General features: G+C 37.3%; 1 protein-coding gene across 1 annotated transcript in view; it reads left to right on the top strand.

Moving 5' to 3' along the window:
- Window positions 1–25,526, top strand: part of LOC139127177 (uncharacterized) — a 272,426-nt gene that overhangs the window by 181,207 nt on the left and 65,693 nt on the right. The window contains exon 3 of the mRNA XM_070693098.1: window positions 22,630–22,762. The gene's annotated coding sequence lies outside the window, so the exon portion shown is untranslated. The remainder of the gene's footprint in view (window positions 1–22,629; window positions 22,763–25,526) is intronic.

Here is a 25,526-nt window from a genome sequence, read left to right on the forward strand (position 1 = left end):
TGTACCTGGCAAATAAAAGTAGAACACTAATGACGAAACACTTCTTAAGACTTCCTGGTCATAAAACCTTGGCAAATGAGCATTATGACTTTCACAGACTTCTTTCGCGTGAGTCCAAGTAGTTCTGAAGGAGGAAAGTATGTACGTTCCTCTTTCATTTTCAAGTCGAACGAACCTACCTGAAAACAAATACAGAATCACATTAAATATGTACCCAATGTACAAATACAGTGCATTATGCCACACAAATATAGTCACTGGTACAGCAATATGCATTACACGGAACTTACTTCAAACAAAGTGAAAGCTGCCACGAGAGACTGGATATTGTAAATTCAGCAAATTATAATCGTGCCAGCGAGAGACCATCCAAAGCCCACTATTTTCAGTAATTTAACACTTTCTTCAAAAAATCTGTCATGGTACCTCCAATAACGTTAACTTCCTCTTCAAATAAAAACAACTCTCTCGTAGCCTTCTATTTTTTTCAACCTTTCGAAAGACGTTTCATTTGTGAGGGCCAATATTCAAACCACGGTCCATACACATACGTGATTCAAGCAAACATATGAAATACAGGTAGCAGAGATAGATCAGTTTTGCAGGAAGGTAACAGAGAGGGGTGCATGGGGGTGCGCAGGGAGTTTGCCAAAACGAGACAGGGAGTATGCCAAAACGAGGCAGGGAGTATGGCAAAACGAGAAGTCCAAACTACTGACGTTTCATTTATCTAGGCCTATATTCAAACTACGGTCCCACGACACACGTGATTCAAGCAAACATGAGATAAAACACTGGCAGTATAATCTGACCAGTCTATGCCGGGATTAACAGACATTAACATGCCACCAGCAATTTGCTGCTACTGATCCTTTGATAAGAAGCTTGTATGTATATATAGCTGTCATAACCTACTCCCAACGCTTGGCAAACAACTGCTGTAGAAAGTTACTTCATTACACAATATCGTGTAGTGCGCATGCCACAGTGATTTTACGTAGTTCAGGGATTTGTTGAGCGACTTATGAATGCATAATTTAAAAGCAAAAATTACTTGCAGCTGTTCAAATGTAATATATTCAGAGGTTTTACAAGCAAAATGTACCTGTCTCAAATGTTTTAGATTTAAATGTATTCATTACAGGAATTGTATGGGAGCCCTTAACGTTGTGTATTATTTCGGAAATGAATCATACAATAATAATGTTAAAGTACAATTTAAACATACTTATATGGTTTTTTAAAAGGCAACCCTCCCTGAGTGTTGCCTAGCAAGTATCTTGATCGTGCAGGATAATTCAACATCTCTAGAATCCCCCACAATTAATTACTTCGTCATATCCCTGTCGGATGTTTATGCTCACCGTTAAAGAATGTATTGAATTGCCCTTTTAAATATTACACGCTTCTTGGCCTACTCACCGCTATAGTCGACGCAATCCTTACATCTACAATGGGCTTCTCTGTCGCCGCACACACCGTCTGGTGAACAGCAGGGATACATGCCCTTGGGATCACATTGTGATCTGGTACCATCAGAGAGGGGGAAACGTATTCCACAACGATTGTCGTCCCGCCATCTTTGTTTACCTGCAACTGATGAAATCTGAAGCTTTAGACCTGTCCATGTAACGCATAAAGAAGTGTGTTCACACCCTCAACTTTCATTTACCATCTCCAATTGTTTTTCAGTCCAAATTTTCGTCATGGTTTTTATTTAATTGTCTTTCAATTATCTCTTAGTTTTTGCATTGTTTATTTCCATAAATATTTTTGTTTTGACTTTCTTTAGCGTAAAACGAGTTACGGCATTTTAGTACAAATTCTCAGTAGTTATCTTCATAGAGAAGAAAACAGCTGTACGAGAAAGCCGTTAGTTCTTTGCCAAGGTAAAAGTAAAAATAGAATAACACTCCGAGTTATACGAATATGCTAAATACACAGACTATAATTTATGCTTTTCGAGATTGTTCCCGGAAAAAAGATGCAGTACTTCAATAACTTCAATAAAATATTTGTGTGCTACGCGCTATTAAAGTTCCACTATTTTATTTCACATGTTACACAGGACTACTAGATTTTTGTCAATTGATCGTCTTTAGTACATGAACGTTAGAAACCAACGTATGCATTTTAGTTTTCCAGGAAAAAATGATTAGCTAGGATTCATTTCCATATAACGGGTTTGAAAACTGCAGAGTGATATAGCATTACAGCCAATACGAGATGAAGATGTGCCATGGAAGTGCTGTGACAACTGATAGTGAGTCGAATCACATGTTCATTGTTGATTAAATTGCAAATGATGTAGATGAAAGATCAACTCATCCTTATTTTGCTTTCAAGGCAATTAATATCCAAACACAGAAGTTAGACCGCGAAACTTGACAGACGTAGGTTTTCCATAAGAAAAGCTAAACTTACGACATACAACAAGCACACAGACACATACGGATGGGTAGGCCCAAATTTGTCGTTGCCACAAATAAAATGGCGTCATGGAAGGGGGACCAACAACATACAATAACTCCTGTGCGCACCTTTGGAGATGCGTATGTCCAAGAAATGTAAAGAAAAATAGAGGTGAGGTTTAGATGAATATTTTACCTTCAATAAATTTTGATATAATCACAATTATTCCAACGAGTTGCAAGTAGCGGCGAAACCGTTGATCTTTCAAGTCTGTCTTCATTTTCTACTGTGATTCAGATTATGATGATGACATGAAATATATCTACTTATCTATGGATGCCACCCTGCCTTCAGCCTTAAAGCTAAGTGGCTTATCTATGGATGCCACCCTGCCTTCAGCCTTAAAGCTAAGTGGCTTATCTATGGATGCCACCCTGCCTTCAGCCTTAAAGCTAAGTGGCTTATCTATGGATGCCACCCTGCCTTCAGCCTTAAAGCTAAGTGGCGCCATACCATATGACGCCCTTATCGCTATGATAAGAGAAGACACACTAACAATGTACAATGATGTTTACCGCCAATGCTCCATGGTACAAAGAAAAGGTGTACACCATACACATCAAACAACTAATTATAAAATTCTCTCAATGATCACATCTCGATATAACATGTATTAATGCACAAAATATTTTGCTAATTGTATTCTCCGTTGTAAGTTTTGGACGTTGAAGGGTAAGTACGTGTTCCTCTTATTCAATTGTGTTTGCAAGGATGATGACGATGATGATGATAATGATGATGACGATTGCAAATCATATCTTATACAGTAATCGTCATGTGCTGACATTTATTCATGTGACACAGCGATGTTTTCCGCTGTGGACCCTTTCGAGCTATGACGGCACATTTGTGCACGCGTTACACATTGTCTTGGACTGGTTGCCTTAGCTCGCGCTCCATGAATCTTACTTTCATGAACACCATTGCTTGGGCGCGCTAGGAATTGTCAGCCAGACCTTGTTATTATGTGCTACTATTTAAAGTAGAACAAAAACGACGTGTGAAAAGTCTAGTCCGAAGTTTTTGGTAAAAACGAGAGGATGAGTGTTCATTTTAGTAATGTTTGCCGTAATTCACAGTTTTGTGCAATGGACGTGACAAAAAGATTGGTATTGAACTTGATTTAAATTGATTGGCATCCCTCATCAAACAAAAAGGGTTGCCTCATTACCTGAGTGTTAGTGCTATTATAGGCTCTTTCTGAACATGGCAAATAAGATGTAAGGATATGAATGTGTAACCTTTCTGTCCCGTTAAGTTTTCAGGGATAAACATTGTGATTTGTATCATGTTTATCATGAATCCTGAATAAATGGCTGTTATGTATGTATGAATTGATACAAGAGACAGAAGCAATGCGTGTGCATGTTTACGAGTGTTTCTTTGGGTCATAAACAGATTGTGTCCTTCATATGTTAAATTAACTTGCCTAGCATGTAAGATACATATCTTGAAATGCAGTTTTACAAAACAAAAATTTCAATATAATTTTCGACATGTCCTTCATTTTATATATGTTTGTATGGATTTATTTAGTTGTAGAATGAATAATTAATCACGATAGGTTATTTGAGAATTGTATGGCCATAGAATGGCAGAGACATTCCTTGATGTTCGCAGGAAGTATTTTATTTAGCTCCACTGCACTAGCCGGTTCTAACAACTCAAGTCCACTGAAGACCATTCAAATTATGTACAAAGGATGTGCTTATACTCTTTTGTTCTCAAATTAATGTACTGAACCTTTTTTAGACTGTCAAATGGTCATATTTCTGTGGTTTAAAAATTACTAAACCTTTCCTCCATTTACAACAGCATGCAACTCTAGATTTTACCTTGCTGCATATCGATGGTCATGGTTTAACTTTTCAGATGAAAATCACGGCAATGAGAATGTCACTCAAATCCAAGATGGTAACAATAACAATGAAACTGGAACAGCGGATTAAGTAATTGGTACCGATGAAATGAAGGGATTCTAACATTCCAGTAAACGCAATCTTTTCTGTAAATTATGTAACAAAATACAGATTTGTAGATTGTTCTACAAGTTTTTCACTCAAAAGGGTTTGTAGACGCATCTTTATTCTGTAGATAGAAAAGCAGAATATTAGACAGGAAAGGGCATCTGTTAGCTTTTCTGCTAGCTGTGTTTATCCTAGTAGAGTAAGAGCCAACATGGTCTTGTTTGTATCATTCTGCAGCATCACAGTCTGCTTCGGTCAGCGAATTTTATTGACATTTTTCAATTTTTCAAGAAAAGGGCTATACCTGCTGTTCTGTTTATTTCGTATTATTTAGTTTTAATAACATTATTTCATTTGCTCCGCAAACAGTACATATATTTGAATAAATAAGTGAAAAATAAATCTTTTCCATAAAATAATATTCAGTTTCTGGTATTTTTACAAAATGTGAGAGTGCTGGTGTATTGAAGAGAAGGTCACTATTTTTACATTACTTTCATTTAATCCTATATGTACTTAGTCTAGTATCCTCTTTGGATTTCTTGACATCACCCAAGTTTAGCATTTTGCACTATTGCTTCCAACTTGGCACTTGATAACCCACCTGGGACATTATGCGAATGCTATACCCTGAAAGTCAATCAGAGAATATGATCCTTTGTTTATTTGATTTAGGATTATATAGTGCAGGTAGGGGCTACCAATAACTTCTGTTTATCAGAATTACACTTCACTGATCAAATCATTACTGGTATGTACAACTAGTAGAAACACATTAACTGTTGTTGACTTTCCATGGCAAGTCCTCTTTCATTCTCCCCAGCATGCTTTCACCGGCATTGGGTTGTGAACTATAATGCAATATGCTGGAGTCCGTGTGTGACAAAATAAAAAAAGACTGAGGACATATCTGATTAATGTTTTACACACTGTCCACAAATATGATTTTATTCAAAAGATTTAATATTATACAAGTTTTGCCAATTTTTTATGAATGCCTAAATTCATCTGTGCCGATAACCAAGGGTCTTCAACTACAAATAAGCATACATGTAATTTGTAGAAAACAAAAACAACACTGATTCATCAATCATTCGAAAATAATGAATTTATGTGACAAGTCTAGGACTGTATCTTCTTACATGTAAAATGCATGTGCTGAAAGTTAGCAACACTGGGCCATACTAGCTGTTCTGATGGTAAATCTATCCTCTGACCTTAAATTTTCAAACTTATTCCAAGTCAAATAAGCAAATTAAACTTTCCATTGAGTTTGTGGTAATGTCAAACACCCTGTGTCAAAACTGTCACCCACCCCTTCCCTTTGTCGCCTCATCCAAGTAAGACATCCCAACTGCTTTGTGTCATGCTCATCTTCTGTTTTTTTCTCTCTCGAAGTGGTTCTGGAAAACAAAAGAAAAGCTATCTTGAGTTATGAAATGTTTTAATTTTGATAACAAAAAATATGCCAAGTTCAGCTGTAGATTGTTGTGAAGTACTAACAGTACAAATTTGATTAGTTTCTGCTAACAAGACAGTTACATCACAACTGCTTACCATTGTTAACTGTACTTTAATTTTCGATTTCAAATATCGGGAAATGTTGAGTAATCTGTCTCTCTTGTATCAAAGTTTGTACGGTGACCTTTGATTTTTATTTTTGCTTTGGTAAGAAAATGATCAAATTAGGTTTCATTTAGGAAAGTTTGAGCAAAAGTTTAAGTCTAACTTTCGAGGCGCATACTACCTTAGAAGATATTCATTTACAATTTCTGAGACATATTTTGGAATATTTGCATAAATATTGCCTTACATATGGGGACTTCATTGTCTTGCTATTTTGGTAACTACAGAACAGTTTCTCATTTTAATGATCACGGATTCCGCCCTCCCTTTTGGGTCCAAAACCATTTGGCGCCATAGAAAATGGCTTCAAGCATGAAGAACGAGATACAAGCAAGCTCTTGCTATAGAACGTTTCTTCTGTACGTATTCGACTAATGCTAAAGAAATAAACGTTTGTATTCTCACATCGTTGATGTTGTGTTAGGCAGTGCAATAGGATAGCTTCCAAACTTACTAGATCACATTCAATATACGATAAAAAACAAAAACAATGAAATAATTGTTGGATTTCAACACCATGCAGCCATTATGATGCTTATCAATGCTTGCACAGTCTTTAACGTTAATAGCAGTAATCAGTTATTAATTCAGAATTAAATCTGGATCTCATAGGATAACGTTACTTATTTAAAAGTTTCAGGTTTCTTGACGAGCCAACCATGCATATGCTTCAATCCAATATTTTGTAATTATATTACGTACTTGACTTACGCAGGTCAATTCTCATTATCAGCTGTGAATTATTGTATAAGCTCTAAAAGGGATAATGTGATCTTCAATGTAAATCGCTTATGAAAAATCACAGGTAGTTTATCACAGTACAACATACATACATTCATTGCAATGTATTTATTGAACCTTTAAAGGAATATTGTCTTCTGTTCCAATTTTGCCATAGTTACCATGGAAAGGGAAAATCTAACCAATCACAGATTTTAAGCGGATGGCCGCTTTTTAAAAACAGCGCCCTCACATGGACATTTTGAATACCAAGGGACGCCCCTTTGACCATATATGGGCATATTTAGATTACAGGTGATTGTATATCTTTAAATATTTTTTTTGGTAGCCAGAACGTTAAACAACTAAAATAGGAGTTACCATGGAAACAAAAATTGAAATACAGTGATTAAGACATTCTTTTACAAAAATGTTGTTAGTGTTAAACCTTCCCTGTTATCTGACAAGTGTTTGCTGAATTTAAGTATCAGCAGTCATTGGATTGCATTGTCAGGGTAGAGTCTGGAACGTACATTTAGTATCCGGTTGGTCCCTTTTTGAATGTTCATATCCAGGGTATTGGTCATACGTTGTCAACGTCAATCGATCAGCAGTCCAGAAAAGTCATCCTCCGATATCTTTCACGATTTATATCACGGTGCAGAAAGCCTTTTCTACTGCGTTTAAGTGATTTCTCATCATTGTTCATTGCTATCACATCTGTACAAACCAAATTTTATGGAAAAAAACGAACATTTTTGTCTCCTCGAATCATTGTTTTCTAATCAAAACTGTTAAACCAAAATTCGGCAAATTGGGCTTAAAACATTCAAGACTCTGAAAAGACATCGATCTGCATTCACATTAAGCTACGAGCTGAGAACGCCAGGACCACCTCGGTTAAAGTATTAAGTAGTTCCTCTAATTTTCGAGCAAATAAAAATATGTACAGATACTTCTTGTCACTTTATTTATCCACATACCTCATACTTGGTAACGTTACCAGGGTTAAATGATAGTTACTGGAAACGATTTTGCAAAAAAACTATTTGTTGACTAACTAAAATAGGGATTTTTCATGTGTGCATTCGCCTTTATTTGTTAAGCGGTCAGCTGTCTGGAAGATGTGGACTACGTTTGAAAGCAGACTCGACCTTTCATGCTCCAGCATTGTCCAACTTAACAGATCAGAGTCAACATGTAAACATCTGCTTTCAGACCACTTCTTTCCTGATCACGAGTAGGTGATTGAACAGAGCTAAGAATAGTTAATTGACAAATTTGTCCTTTCAAAACAGAATTTTACAATAATGTAGCAGGCAAAACATCTCGCTCTTGTAGATATTTACCCCTAGCAAGATCCTCACAAACTACACATTAATTTAACTAATTAGAGACATCATCATTGTAACAATTTTCTTTTTAACCATACAACTATCGCCACAATTGAATCTTTCCATTATAGGCAGTAGACCTCAGGCAAATGACCATGGTGAAGTCAAACCAACAAGTTTTTTTCATGGAATTTTCCCTATTAGGTGATTTTTTTAACATTCTCGTTTGAATTATGATCTAATATTGATATTTTTATGCAGCTATGAACGATACTTACAAGATCTATGTCTGCCAACCACACGCTGCGAGTAGAACATCTTCACGTCAACCTTGCTTACACTGGTATAAGTTTGTTTTAGAATAAGCTTTCCTGCTGGTTCCACCATTATAATAAGTATTTCAAAAGTGGGAGTCTTTTCCATCGACTTCGCATTACATGTGGTCCTTGAGTCAGCTACGCTTCTACTTGTACTATCTGAGCCCCCTCCCAAAGTACGCTCGTGGGTACGTCGCAGGGTTATTATTTTTGTGATTGGTGTTTCTCCATCGAATTTTCCAGGTCCTTGAGATGGGGTCGAATTAACAGTATCAAAATCTCTCTCATGTTTGTGTGCTTTCTCCTTGATTTGTCACATACTGCACACGTGCTGATGTAGATGCCCGGTTGGTAATGACACCATCAGAAATACCATGAATGGTTTCTTGTCGAGATGATAAATTTTGTATAGGTGTCGAAGAAAAGGGCTGGCTTCTCAAGTTGTCATCAGATAAACCATAGGTAACATAAGAAAAGGGCTGGCTTCTCACGTTGCCATCAGATAAACCATAGGTAACATAAGAAAAGGCTGGCTTCTCACGTTGCCATCAGATAAACCATAGGTAACATAAGAAAAGGGCTGGCTTCTCACGTTGTCATCAGATAAACCCATAGGTTACATAAGAAAAGGGCTGGCTTCTCGAGTTGTCATCAGATAAACCATAGGTTACATAAGTGACATTGTTATTTGCACCTTCTTTATTATCTGTTGAAAAATTATTTGATTTGACAACGTCACTTTGTATTATAGTGTTCATCCTTTGCCGGATCGTCGGAGTTGATGGTTGATCAGTGCCCTTACATTCGGGAGTATTAGCATAGTACACAGAATCATGCAGAACTGACGTGATTTTGGGGCATTTCCGGTGGTTGAGATACATCTAAAATATGCAATGAAGAATATAGTAAATTTAGCTTTACGAAAGAGATGTACAACATGTTTATCCAATAAAGAGTATGGTGAATAAAGCTTTGTTGGAAATACATGCATGATATTAAAGACAGTTATTCTTTATTATGATAACAGGACAGCTCCTACTTAACAAAGTTGAGAATAGGAATAGTAAGTGATGTGTTCACATGGAAGCTGATGTTATCAGTGTTAAAACAGCAACCTATTCTTAGAGGAACAAAACCCCTCCGAAACTACCATTTTACAAACACTTAGTGAAAACAAGATGGCGTAATTTTATTTATGTTAATACTGAACAGATATGTAAGGGTATTTTTCGGAAAATGTGAAAATTAAGTTTTGTCAAGTAAAATATTAAATATATATGGTTGTCAGAATGACAATGATGTTAAGACATTATTCGACTCGTGATGACAAGACCATCATGTCACTCATATCATGCTTCGCCAAACGAAGAAAAGTATTAGAGAATAATATATGTATTGCATTGTATTGTATTGTATTGTATTGTGCAAAATACAAGTAGTTTTCCTCAGCCTTTCCGCATTTAAACTCTTTAATAACTATAGGAATAATACCAATACGCCGTGGGCGAGTTGTCAATCATTTCTAGTAGTCGGCTATGTGAGACAGTAACACAGTGTGCAAATGCCAGACCTCTCGGTTTAAGTGTACCTTCCATGTTATACACGATTTCAAAGAACGCATCAACCTAGAATTTTTCCAAAGACAAAAAGTACACCTTTTCGAAAACTAAAATCTCCTAAATCTCAACGGCCCAAACACTGTTAAACGTCGTGCCAGACTTCACTTGCAATGCCTACAGAACCCATTGTAGTGCTGCCAATTTGTGATCAATTGTTCCAAAAAACTATTTGCGTATTTCCTTAGGAATATACAGACGCTTAACGTTGTAATTATGCTGTACGGAATATTGTTGTCGTACGTAGTCTCTGCAAATAGTACTTTATTTACAGGATCTTTTGGAGCTCAGCGAGCGGCCTGAACGCAACTCCTGACCCCCTTGGCGGCGGTAAGGTCTATACGAAGACGGGTGAAATCGCATGTAAGCGACAAAACTAAAACACGAGGACTCACATTTGCCAAGTGGACCTACTTTGTCCGACAGTAACACTACGATAATTATGACTTATTTGAACGACATTTGAGCGATATTTTTACGTCAGGTAAAATTTCATCGGTATAAATATATGGCCGCCACGTTGCTTACAATGACGAAAACAATTCCGACGCACAAAAGTTTATGACATAGACGCTGGTTGTCATGAGTTAGGACGACAAGAGTATAAATCCTGGCATTTCTTTTTTGTTCAGAGCGGACAAACTTGGCTTGTGCATGCGATAACATTCTTAATAAAACTTATGTGTTACTGATATCAAACTTTACCGACATGAACCCAAATTATGTCAGAGTCACGATGTGAAATACAGCGAATCAATGGAAATGAACAAGTATATTTCGTATTCAATTTAAGTAAGGTTTTAGTCAATGAACAATGGCTAAACTTTAGTGTTTGTTTTATAAGCTATGACTCAACTATAGTGAAATTATCTACTATTTTAGGTCAACAGTAAATGCCTCATTTACCGCATCAGATAAACGACATTTACATGTGTAAATGCCATTGACAATACCGATAAGTCAAATATCATTCTTTAAAAATTATCTTGAATATTCGAATGAAAACAGAATATTGTATAATATTATGGATGGTTTCTCTGGTAAGGTAACGGAATCTAATAATACCCACTGTACTGACATACGAACCTTGCCAAATATCCACAAAGGCAACGAAAGTAAATCATCAAGACAATGCGAAACAATGAGAAAAACTCTCCTTTATTTTCCACTCATTTGACCTCCGCATTACCATCCAAGCGAACTTCAAGATAATGAACTTTCTGGAACACGCTTCGTACCAGCCATACAGCAAATAAAAAACCCAACTGCTCTACATTGACAGGCAACCCAACCATACCCAGCCGATCCTGGAACAAATACCTACTTCGATCAATCAAAGAATATCATATATCTCAGCTTGTTAAGCAACATTCCAGAAAGCCGCCCCAACTTCGAAAAGGCACTAAAGAAAGAAAACACAGGTACAGAATGAGGTTGACAGTACGTATGAGGGCTGGACGAGGGTAGAGGACACAGGTACAAAATGAGGTTGACAGTACGTATGAGGGCAGGACGAGGGAGAAGACACAGGTACAAAATGAGGTTGACAGTACGTATGAGGGCTGGAGGAGGGAGAGGACACAGGTACAAAATGAGGTTGACAGTACGTATGAGGGCTGGACGAGGGAGAGGACACAGGTACAAAATGAGGTTGACAGTACGTATGAGGGCTGGGCGAGGGAGAGGACACAGGTACAAAATGAGGTTGACAGTACGTATGAGGGCAGGACGAGGGAGAAGACACAGGTACAAAATGAGGTTGACAGTACGTATGAGGGCTGGAGGAGGGAGAGGACACAGGTACAAAATGAGGTTGACAGTACGTATGAGGGCTGGACGAGGGAGAGGACACAGGTACAAAATGAGGTTGACAGTACGTATGAGGGCTGGAGGAGGGGAGGACACAGGTACAAAATGAGGTTGACAGTACGTATGAGGGCTGGAGGAGGGAGAGGACACAGGTACAAAATGAGGTTGACAGTACGTATGAGGGCTGGAGGAGGGAGAGGACACAGGTACAAAATGAGGTTGACAGTACGTATGAGGGCTGGACGAGGGAGAGGACACAGGTACAAAATGAAGTTGACAGTACGTATGAGGGCTGGACGAGGGAGAGGACACAGGTACAAAATGAGGTTGACAGTACGTATGAGGGCTGGAGGAGGGAGAGGATTTGACACAGGAGGGATAACCACTGCGTAAAACTAGCGTCATCCTCATTTACTCTGCTTCTCAATCATTTTGTCAGTGTGCACGCTGTCAAATTTCTTCACTAGTCCAGGCAAGTATCTCTTATTACACAAACACTGATACTGCATAATCGGTAGCTTTCATTCAGCAGGGTACTGCGAAGTATCTTGTGATATAACTAAGAAAAGCCCCTATGCGATACCACGAATTGAAGACAGTGTCAAAAAGCTCGCATGGAGCTTGTTGGTTCAGCACACTCCACCTCACTAGCAGTTTCTGGCAAGTCGAACTCGATTAAAATGCGAAATAAAAGACAACATTCCCCATTAGCTTAGAACTGATTGTTTAAGTGGAAGATGATGTCGTTCGCACTTTGCAACGCGCCTGCAACATTTCAACGGTTAATGGAGTAAGCTTTAGCTGACCTGCAATGGGAACAGTTTTTAGACGATATATATTGTCGTATTTGCCTCGTTTGTCGACCAGATGTTACAGTGACAGGGCGGTGTATTTGCCCGCTTAAAGGAAGGCGGGTTGAAGTTAATTGCTTGTTTCCAAAACTAGTAGAATAGTCACCGAGTATCGATGAACGGAATCGACACGAGCTCTGAAAAGATCGAAACTGTTAAGTCTTAGCCGCACACCGACGAATGAACACCCTCCTTCACCGAGGCAACCCTCACCGGCAACGTAGGTCACCCCATCGTTATGGTGGTTAGTCCTATGGTCGCGGTGACAGTGACTATAATCGGGGGAGGGTACTCTTAATATTTTCACATGGGGTGTGCCGCCCCAGTTGCAAACATCTAACCATGTATATTCCAAAAATATGACCAATTTTTAGGGATTTCTTTGACAAATTTTGGAAATTTTCACATTAATTCTGTAAGATGTGTAGGTTTTCCTAATTTGCTTTTCTGTCGACCGATGTTTAGGGATTTTTTTGCGGAGAAATTGACCAAGGTTTAATAATTTTTCCGAGAAAAAGTGACCCATCCAGGCGGCACAAACCCGTACACCTTTTCTTAAGGAGTACCTGGGATATGATCAGACGGGTACAACACCTTCCCTAGGGATTGTAGTCAGGTGGCTTAGCAACAAAAAACAGCAAGATCGTTACACGGATGACAAAAGTGCCAAATTTGCTACAGAGGTTCACATATGTGTGGAGATCAAAATTAGCTATTGCTCCAAAAATTTGGACCACCGGAAAGGCTCGATGACGTCATAAATTCAAAATGGCCGCCATTATATTGCTTAAAAATGGTAAAAACGGTTCATTCAGCCAGTTTTCAATATTCTTTTGAATAAACTGACACAAACATTCTCAATTATGAATAAAACATCAAAATCAGGCAAATTTATTATTGTGATGACATCATAAAGTCAAAATGGCTGACCAAATTCAAAATGTCCGCCGTAACATTGTCTGAAAATGTTAAAATACTGTTGATTAAGCCTGTTTTCAGCATTTTATCACCTGAACTGAAATTAACACCCCAAATTACAGACAAAATACATAATTGATGCAAATTAATTAATCGAGATTACGTCATAAAAACCGAAAATGGCGACCGAAAGTTGCAAAATGGACGACTATGAAGTTCATTATGCTTGGTATAATAGCCCATTTACGTGACAAAATGATAGTTTAAAGGTAATGTACAATTTGTATTAATATGCCATAAACTCAAAATAAAAGATAAATGTATCAAAACTTAGCCAATAAGTTCAACACAAGTAACAAACTCTTATGAAATTATTGATTATTAAACAATGGTCTGTTTGAAAAATCGAATCGATATAAAGGAAATGAAGGCAACTTCACACACTGGTTCTACCTTTGCTTGTGATACAAGTATAGTGAGTAGATCAGTGTGGTTTCGTGATAAGGAAAACCAGTGAATCGATAATGCTTTGACCCTCGTAATGTGACCTTGGTCCCAGAAAAAAGGTTTTGTGTTGGTGATTCCTCCTAGCGGCGTTTCGGGTCAAAGTGGGGTCCTTTTGGCAGTCGGCAGTCACTTGAATGGTTTTGTATTCCCACATGCTCAGTTTAATGGTAGCCATTGTTCATCAAAGAGATATGATAAGATCAATATGTTATGGTCTGATTGTTGCGTGAATTGTTGCTCAGACCGTTCATTTGTACTCTCCTTGTGTTTGAATTTTGCTTGAAGGAGGATATCTTGTATGTTTTTCTTTCTTGTATGCGTTATTATAGTTTTTCTGGAATACCATGGCCAGTGTTTAATCACCCTCCATTATTTTCCAGTTTCTTATTACATTGTTTGATTAGTTTTTTATTACATCATTACTCTTACTTTTGTTGATGAAGGATGGCCGACGTTTTGTTACATTAACTTCTTTTTGATACAAGCAATGTCTTTCTTTTTGTTATCTCGTTGTTTAAGTTTTTGCATTGAGAAATTAACCTTTTTATGAAGTCCATATTGTTGTTGCGTGTACGAACATATCTGAGTAATTCACCTTCAATGAAGCATTTGAAGGTTGGTGGCAGATAAATATCGTCAGATGTTTTGTGTGGAGTTTAAAATCGAGCCATATCTCTCGATTGCTTCTCTGACATTTGAAGACCACAAGGTCAAGGTATGAGATTTTGTCGATAGAATATTCAATTATGAATTCCAAAATTGAACATAGGGTACAGGGTGTTGCACTCCTCAACAAATGTTCTGAATGTTAGAAGTTGATGTTCTATTCCTTTGTAAACCATGAACATGTCACTTTTTATATTTCCATACAAATATTTGACCGGATTTGGGATTTAATATAACTTTCTGCGTTTCATGGTATGTGACATTGACTATTTCTGGTGAGCCCATACTGCATCCATAGATTTGTTTGTATTTTTCTCACGTGAATTAAAATATGTTGCGTTTCAGAATAATCGACAGTAAGGCTTTCATATACGTTGTTGGTGGTTTTTTTTTATCATATCAGTTGGCGGGTACTGTTTCAGAGTCCAACGCTACGATCGCTGCATTTATGGCTTCATTTTTGGCATGCTTTCTTCATTGATACACCTCTAATGTTACCAGAATAGAGTTTGCTTGTTTTTTATTGATTCTATAACTAGTTAATGAAGTTTTTTGTGTCCCTGATATATGTAAGTCGTCTTTGGACGATTGGTTTTATGACAAAGTCTAGAAATTCCGACATTTGGTTTATTGGGCTTGAGCAGCCATTTCTATTGAGACATTGGGTGATGATTGTTCCTTCTGCCTTGGTTTTGTGTATTTTTAGCAGGAGATACCATCGTGGTGTACAAATTATTCTACTTATGGGAATGGGGAAACTGTAAATCACCTCGTCAATGATCTTCTTGTCGCAGATAAATGATTCCATATACAATATCCACCGTATAGTTAATGTCGCCAAGTGTAATAGTGTACATTTCGCAGCTGTCTATAACTTTCTTGAATGTCATTTGTCTCATTCACAATTGCTATGCCTCTTCCTTTATTGGTGCGTTTATTGAGATTTGTTTCTTTTTAGACAGATTGTTCGGGCAGTCTTTTCTGCTAGAGTCATGTTCTTTCTGATGTGGGTTCCGAATGGAATTTCCTCTATCGATCTAAGTTACTTCGAGACAGATTTACAATTTTTGGGTTTTCCGCTGTTAGTAGTGTTAAACATGGACTTATCTTAGAACAGATGTCTGATTGATTGATTGTTTGTTTCTCATGATATTGCACAATCTTATGATGCGAATAACTTTAATACGATTGGAACTAATTTGGGATAATTGGATTTTCATATTATTCAAATTTCTCAAAAGTGTTCGATACCGTATAGCTGAATGTTGCAATATTACAAATTACTCTTATTAACAAGTGTGTAATATAAAAAATAAAGCAGATGATATTACATTTCCAGATTAAACAGACATTACCTCACCGTCCAATTATCCCAAATTAGTTCCAATCGTGTTGATATCTCTTACGACCATTTTTCTGTATAGGCACTTCGGAGCGGGAATAAATTTCAGGCCTTTGCTTAATGCTTTGATCGCAACATTTGTTAGAGTTTGATTTGCAAGATTGTTGATGAATCTGAGAATCTTTCTGAGTTCTTGTCTTTGTTTAACCTTCCATTTCTGTTTATGTTCTTCCTGGCCTTTTTATGTTTTTTTGAGACTAAAAACGAAAGGCAAAGACGCTTTTAATAAAATTCGCGAAAGCTTCAAAAAAGTAGAAAAAGTCTTCTCTTTGTTCATAAAACCCTAACCAAATGATCTTGTTTAGGCCAGCACATCCTTCAAAAAGAGAACTACTTTGCACAAAACTATGTGTCTGTCACCACACATCGAGACATTAAAACGAAGAAAATTCAACAAACGAAAAAGGCTTCTGAAACAAAGGAAGCAAAAGACCAAAATCACAAACATTAATCTTTTTTCAGGGACCGAGGTCACATGACCAGGGTCAAGGCATGATTTATTCACCGGTTTCCCGCCATGTTTTTCTTTATCATGAAATCACACTATTATTGATCTACTCACTATAACGTAACACTTTGAAAGGTAGAACCGATGGGTAAAGTTGCCTTCAGTTCCATTATATTGATTGCAGTATTTCAGACAGAGGCTATCGCTAAATAATAAATCATTTCATAATAATTTGTAATTTGTGTTGAGCTTATTGGCTAAGTTTTAGTACATTTATCATTTATTTTGAGTTTATGAATCATCAAGACAAATTGTACATTACCTTTGAACTATCATTTTGTCTCGTAAATGGGTTATTGTACTAAGCAAAGTGAACTTCATAATAGGCCATTTTGTAATTATCGGTTGCCATTTTGGTTTATGACATCATCACAATAATTAATTTGCAACAATTATATGTTTTGTCTGTAATTTGGGGTGTTAATTTCAGTTCAGGCACTAAAATGCTGGAAACAGGCTTAATTAACAGTATTTGAACATTATCAGACGATATTATGGGGGATATTTTGAATTTGGTCGGCCATTTTGGCTTTATGACGTCATCATAATAATTGATTTGTATCAATTTTATGTTGTATTTGTAATTTGAGATGCTTGTGCCAGTCTATTCAAAGAAATGTTAAAAAATGCCTGAATTAGACGTATTTTACCATTTTTAAGCGTTATAATGGCGGACATTTTGAATTTATGACGTCATCGAGCCTTTCCTGTGGCCCAAATTTTTGGAGCAATAGCTAATTTTGATCTACATATTTATGCGAACATCTGTAGCAAATTTGATACTTTTGTCATCCGTGTAACGATATATTTGTTAAGCCACCTGACTATTGGCACCCTTGACAGGAAGTCGACAGCGCCATGTGGAGTGAAGGAGTATGCTACCCGCTAGAGATCTGAAATTTAGGAAAACGGAATCGAAAAACTACTGGATATAGAGTGTAAATATATTTAATTTGTCTTTTAATGTGATCTAAACTGAAAAAAAACACAATTAAGCTTACCCGCTTGGAACAGACCTATTACGATTTTCTCCAAATTCTATTTCATCGACATCAACTGCCGACCTGGAATGTTTTAAACAGAAATACATGCAGACATGCTGACATAACGTCACGACGATGTATCTTCTGAGTCAACCACCTGTTGATTGTTGACCTGGACCCAAGGAGAAAATCAGGTCTGTCGTGCTGCAGGATTTCTGCCGACGAGGGTCATTCAGCTGAGAGTGGACTGGTAACTACAATGAGCGTCCCTCCGTGGCAAGTGTGATAGAAACGGCGGGAAAGTCTTCGTCTTACCTATCGAACTGGTTAATACGCCGTGGCCGTGTTCGATATACACGACCAAGGTAAATGCAGCGACCGCCATATACCGTGGTAACTAATGATGCCGACACGTCCTGTGGATTTCAGAGCTGATATGACTAGTAGGACATAGAAATTTGAATTTTTATTATGAAATAGATGGTTGACGAATTTTGCAGCAACGATTTAGGCTTGTCACGATCACACACACGGTGATCCCATGATGTGGTGCGACACGATAGTTGAAAAGAGCGTAATTTCGAAAGCAAAACTATGGAGGGAAACCAGACCGCCGAATTTCGTTCCGACAAGTTTGAGTATTTTGGTACATTGGCTATAAAAGGAGGCTGATCCCGTCATTTTTGTCCCACAGTGACTACGATACGGAAACAACTCTGGGAGTCACTATAAAGAACTTGTGCGACAATGTGAGACGGTCCCTTACGTTGTGTAAAGGTCTTAAATGTGCTTAGGTAATATATTTGCTTTGTTGTAATGCTGCATTTAAAAAGAGTGGTGAACATGATATAATTTCCGAAAATTCAATTATATTTTGTAATTGCAGTGATATGAAGCTGAAAAAAAGATAATAAAATTCATGAGATTGTGTAATTATCTATGCAAGGTGTACGTAGCCAGCACCAGTGACATTTTGAGTAAACTTGAATGGACGAGAAAGGAAAGTTTTGTCATGTCAATGTGTAAACGTGTATGTGTACCCTTGTCAATTTGAATTGAGCTGAAATAACAAAAATAGTTTTCATTGTTAATTTTCATGTGTCGGCATGATTTTATTGATCAGATCCTATTTTTTGTGAAAAGGAAATAGCAAGTCATGTCTTCTTTTGTTATTTTGAACATGTTATGTTGGTGATGGTGATGGTACGCTCATTGTAATCACCGGGGTCATCTCAGGTCACGCCTGTTTCCCCTCTCACGGTACTATTTGTAATCTTGCCACATTTGTGCAAAAAATGATAGTTGGCTATTCACAGCGGATGATGAGTGGTTGATAGCCAGATATCAGGCAGGTATAAATCACTGAATTCTTTTCAAGTTTTTTTTTCTTTTTCAAGTTGAAAGCCGAGGTAAAAACTGCGACACCGTCACACAGTCAATGTTTAGATGTGAACGTGCCTCTTGTAGTGTAACTGTGGCTACAGGTCCATGTTACATGATTTGAATGGTGATAAAATTTAAACTGTATTTTATCACGACTTTATTAAATAGAGTATTTTGATACTGCGATACTGACATGCTAGTATTTAACGATCATCTGCAGAGTACTGCACCCAGTGTCGCCCAGTGTAAATGTTCCTGTCCGCACACAGTTCACTGTACACGCTGGCCGATATCACCTGCAATATATGTACTTATGTGTAATTCTGACTGTTCGTCTAACACCCGTTTGTCGGTGTGTTAGAGAAAAACTTCATTTCATGAAGTCACCCAGTAAACTTAATGTTAAAATCGGATCACCATCCAACCAATGTTAAACGTGCCGTTACAATGGCAGGCACGGCCCAATGTCACATACTGTATATTTACCACTGTAGGAGTGGAGCGTTACGAGTGTGTCTGCTCTACAGTCCTAATTCAAACAAGAACGACGCTATTGCGCTATCATCCGACCAGCCTCGTATATATTATAATCGATTTCATTCTGCTGCATTTGCAGCAATGATTGGCAGATTTAAACTTACAATGTATCAACATTTTCAATTTCCTGTTTGGTAGCTATGACTTACAGTGTATCAAAGACTCACGTTGATGTGAGTTATGAATGAAATTCGACTAGACCTTGTCACGCCCTCTTCTTTTTGTTTCGACGGTCCTTTAAAAACAGGGGCGGAATTTGATATTAAATTTGCAGTGTGGTTCACGTATATTGTTATAATTTGATGTCAGATTTGTTACTTTAGTTATCATACAGGAAAAGTTCATTTAATCAACATATCAGGACGTATCGTCTGCTGATCTATTGAACCAGGTGGAACTATACCGGTATTCATGAGGTTGTACGTAATTATCTATGCAAGGTGTACGTAGCCCACACAGGTGACATTTTTAGTGGATTGAATGGACCAGAAAGGGAGTTAAGTTTTGTTATTTTGGTAAATATATACATTAGAAAACTCTCTTCAAGAAAATCAGGGCAACTTGCTCACTGAAAATAAGTCATCCTGGCCTCGGACATGACACTGTATAGATCATCCAATAAATTTATATCGATCCCGAAAACAACTGAAATACTTGGCATTGAACTGTGCTCCTTGCTAGCACAGACTGTACACATGTACTTGTATGCAGGGAGAACCGGAAACACCATGGCTCACCTTCCCTTGTTCCCGTTTTAAAAGTAGCTTTCCCTCTCTCCTCGTTTTTCGCCAAGCCCTGTCCCCGGGACAATCAACCGATATGTGCCCTGCCCTACAAAACAAACACTAAATTTGTTCCCCTGCCATTTAAAACATGTCCCGTGCCCGAGCAAAATTAAAATTTCCCCTGCCCTCAAAAATTGCCCCTGGAACAGCTTTTTCGATGAATAGCTCCGTTTGCTGCACCTGTGAAAACAAATCTTCCTGGCCTCGGACATGACACTGTATAGATCATCCACTAAATTTTATATCGCTCCAGAAAACAACTGAAATACTTGGCATCGAACTGTGCTCCTTGTATGCAGGGAGCTATCAGATCTGTAATTATTGTAAAAAGTCTTAACATTTTACACCAGATAAATCCGATAAACAGAAAGTATTTAGCGTTAAAACAATTCACAAACGGGAAAGTTTCTTTCCCTGCATTTTCATTTAAAAAATCACAGTTTTGAGTTGTGATCAACAGTCACTTGATGAAAAGAACCATGTTTGAGCATGCAATAGCCTTGCTGGCCTGATTTTTGGAGTTTATCGGGGCGCCCTCAGCGGTCAAATAATATACACTGCTTTTGTTTCACAGAAATCAATCACGGCGATCGCTTCATACATATTAACGATGTGTGTTGATTGAGAACGGGCCGTCGTACTTAAATAACAATTCTGAAAAGTTTTTATTCATAAAAAGAGATGTACGAATTGGAGAATCATCATAGTGTTAATAAAATACACGTTGTGAATTGAATTTTGCAACAAATGTATAAAATGTACATCACAGGAAAACACAAATGTAATCCGACGACTTACAGAGATTTATCGCGATTTGAAGGACACTGATAAATGTTCAATCATACACCCTATGGCCTGGGTTCAGTGCACGGGATATTTCCGAAGCGAGACCGAAGTCTTTCGGAAGACCTCGGATGTAAACAAGACATTTACAAGATGGCGGCCTCCACGTTTACCCACGCTGCATCGACTCGCCGATCATCAGTGTTTATTGACGGTAGCAGTGGAAGACTAACACTTAGTTGCTCATGGGAATCACCTTAGACTCGTTAGAAGTGGATTTTCTTCAGTGCAAATGTGAGTATTGCCGCAGTACAGCAGCAGCTCAAGGTTTTGTATAGTATTATTACAGTACTACTTGTGGTCCCGCAAAACCGGGTCTCAGTACATGTAATTACTGCCGTCTACTACCTTCCGATGACTGTAACCAGCCGATATCTGAGAACCGAAGACCACTAATTTTTATGAAATACCTATAGAATAATAGTTGCAGACCCAAAGAACGTTGGTTTCGAACGAGTAGCATATAGCAACGCTGATCGTATTCTGACCGTATTCGACGATCGACCCTCGACTTGAGGATACCGCGACATTGGCACTATAGGCATTATCGGATAATATTATCTAAGTTATCTAATTTAGAGTCCAATATCAGAGGAGTAGGGAAGAGGCAGATGCCCGACATGCTGTTTTATCGGATAATATCCGATAAAATCGATAATATCGTCTAAAATCTAAGTAATTGAGTGAACACCTCTGTTGTTTGTGTTATCCAAGTACTTCATGTGTCTGTACAAACAAGGTGAGTGTATCAGACGGTGAACTCAAGTGAAAGGACTCTACCACAACTTTAGCAGCCATAGCTTTTTGCAGTTTTATCCATGGTGAGATTTATTCTGATGATGTCACTCATTGTCTTCTTATCTCCTATATAACTTATTGTTTAATGTTGTGAAGCAATAGTTACAAGTACAACATGCCTACAAAATAAAAATTAGTTTGCCGTAACTTTTGACATTTCTCTAATTTTTGTTTTCAATGATGGCTTACTTATGTTAATTGTCCCGCCAAATAATGCAGAATCACAAATTAGCTTGGGATCAGAACACATACTGTAGGCCAACAACGTATTGCCAAATTCCAGTCTGGTCCGGACTGGAATACACCCTCGTTGACATCTGGCGCTTGTGTCGGTGGGGAATATTATTTACGATTTATTTTTACAGAAATACATCATTTTGGAAGAACTGAACATATTTAATTGACATTTTAACATGCTGTACTGAACAAAAAAATAGGTAAAAATAGGTAAAAGTTGCAGCTTATGGGGCTTTAACCAAGATAGATTAATCAGATCTTCATTCCTGATATTTCATAGTTAATCTGCTTTGAATCATTTTGTTTTGTATACTGAGTAAAGTTGTGTATTTACAATTTTCTACTTTTAGGGAGACTTCATCAAAATGGTAGCTCTTCAGCAGTCAGTGGCAACTTAAGTGTACATACTGGTAGTTGACAGAGGGCACTGTTGGCTGCAGACACCAATGGCATACACAAATCACCTGTGAAATAACAATTCAGGTACAGTTACACTCTATGGCAACATCTCCAGTAAACCTTGGTGTTAGAGGGCGCTGTTGACTCAATCACCAAGTTCAGAATGAATTTGTGTAAGGCCAAAAAAAAGAAATGTTTCTGGTCAGGCCTGTCTTTAAAAAATGGTGCGGCGACGCGAATTTTTTATTTTTAGCTCCCATATATGCATATGTATATATGCAAATGGGAGGTATTCGTATAAGGTGGGAAAATGTTGTCTGTATGTATGTATGTATGTATGTATGTATGTCCATCCACATCAAAAACTCCTAAACCGTAGCACCTACTGTCTTAGTATTTGGTGTACAGGTGAACCTAGGGGTGGAGATGTGAATTTGTTCAAATGAACATGTCAGTGCCAAAAATATGCAAATGAGGGGAAAAAAGGAAAAATCCTGCAAATGGCTAAAACTCAGTAAGCATTGGTCAGATTTGGTTGAAACTTGGTATGCAGATTTCTTTAGGTATTCTAAATCATGTGTGCAAAAATTGGGATGAAATTTGCATGTTTGTATTTTTAGGGTATTTTTTCCATTTTTAGTCAAAAAATCTTGTTCTCTGAAATCGCTCATCTGATTGCTATGAAACTTAATATTCATGTTCCCAGGATGACCTCAGTCATGCTTGTACAAATTGTATTTATATCATCATATTTGTAATTTTGGGCAATTTTTCCAATTTTTGATAATTTATTTTTTTATCCAAAAACTACTGATTTGATAGCTTTGATATTTGGTATACAGGTATCTAAGATTAATCTCAATGTAATGTATTGAAGGTATGTTGAAACTGGCAATTTTTTTTATTTTGGGGGCAATTTTTGCCTTTTTTGGTCAAAAATATTTTCTCCTAAAACTTCTGATCTGGTAGCTTTGATATCTAGTGTACAGGTTCCTAGGGTTTATGTTAATGAGATATATTCAAAATTAGGATGAAATATAAAATTTGTATTTTTGGGGGCAATTTTTCTCATTTTTGGTCAAAAAATTTGTTTCTCAAAATTTACCAGTCTGATTGCTTTGATATTTAGTAAACCGGTTCTTAGGGTTTTTGTTAATAAGACATATTGAAATTAAGTTGAAATCCGGAATTTTGAATTTTTGGGGCAACTTTGCGAAACTGTCAGTTTTACTGGGATATCTTTCATTTTGTATTTATAAGATTTTTTTGGTAATTTTATACCTACTGGAACTAAGAGTATATAATGTGGTGATTTAGTAAGCATTTGATATGGTAAACTGTATTTGGTGTTGAAATGCGGTAAAAAAATCCTGGCAGATTTTGAAAAAATTCCAAACAAATGCCAATAAAAAATTCAGCCAGAGAAGGTTTGACAAAAAGAAAAGGTGGGAGAGTAGGGAAAAAAGAATGTACAATGGATCGGATAAAAAAGATAATGTACCTCATCGATCTTCCAGACACCATCCCTTATCAAATGGTCCACCCCGATGTATTTTTGTGCGCAATTAACCATGCAGTGTATTTTAGTTTAAGTTAGGTAAGGATTTGAAAGGAATAGTCAAGTTCACCACAGTTTAACTTATCTCTTGTGTCATCATCCTTGTGTAATTGGTCAAGTTTGTAAGTTGTTCCAGATGTGGATGCACCAGCTGTTCTGGAAGAAAACAATGTTTACTTTTCCTGTAGGGTTTCTGAGTTGATGATTGGATGTGGAAATTTCTCCATGTATCTGGTGTATGGGCAAAGTGTAAAACATTGCTTGCATGTGTTTCAGTCTATGTCAAATATTGTAAATGAAAAATCAAGAACAGTTACTGTGTGCTTGTAAAAGATAACATATTTGTTAATACATATACTGCCTTGCAGTTTGATTGTCTTATAGATTATCACAGAAGTAGAAAAGGAAAAGAAACTAATCAAATTGCTGTAACATATTCACTCTCAGTGCCTGTATAGGCCTATACTTAACTATTTTATCATTACATTCAGCTGTTGTTATATCTTTATCACTCTCCATTGGCCAAGGCATACTTGGGGTCAATGTCATCACTCTGTGCCAGTCTGTGTATGTCAGTCTGTCTGTATATGTATGTCCATGTTTCATACAATTGTTGACTTGTTTTGATAACTATATGGGAGCGAACAGTGATGTTGTCACTATTTTTTTTTCTCCTCAAGGGAGGGAGGAGGGTCAGTATTATAGTTTTATCAATATAGTAACATTTAAACTGTTCATGCAGTCACTGATCATGTGCCCCAAAGAATTCTCTCTTTGTCTTCAGCCGTTTTGGTTTGGTGTCATAGTACTTAGTATGTAGTTTGCCACAGCTGCCGGCCACAAACCAGGAAAAAAAAGGGTGACGCGCTGTTGTTCAAGTGACGCGCGCGCTGACCAGAAACATTTCTTTTTCTTTTTTTGGGCCTAAAGTTGATGTAAATATAATCCATATGTCTGTAGGTCATAATGTATTTTTATACTGTGGTAAGAATCCGGGCTCGAAATTAACTTTTTTCCCTGGTAGTCCCATTGGGCTACCATTTTCTGAAGTTGGTAACCCAGTGACAAAGTCTGGTAGCCCATGCATAAATGAAGGTTATTTTTTGTGAAGAATATTTTTATTTTTATCAAGACAATGAAAGATTTATTTTGCTTGATTCTATCCAGGAAGTGAATTTTCTAGTCACTTGACAGCAATGCCTGCAGATCATAGCCTTAGGAGAACGGTATAGCATGTGTAGTGGACAACGGCCACAGTGCAGCCTCAAATAATCGCAATCATACCAATCC

Source organism: Ptychodera flava, unplaced genomic scaffold (genome assembly GCF_041260155.1).
Source record: "Ptychodera flava strain L36383 unplaced genomic scaffold, AS_Pfla_20210202 Scaffold_29__1_contigs__length_4469600_pilon, whole genome shotgun sequence".
Lineage (NCBI taxonomy): Eukaryota > Metazoa > Hemichordata > Enteropneusta > Ptychoderidae > Ptychodera > Ptychodera flava.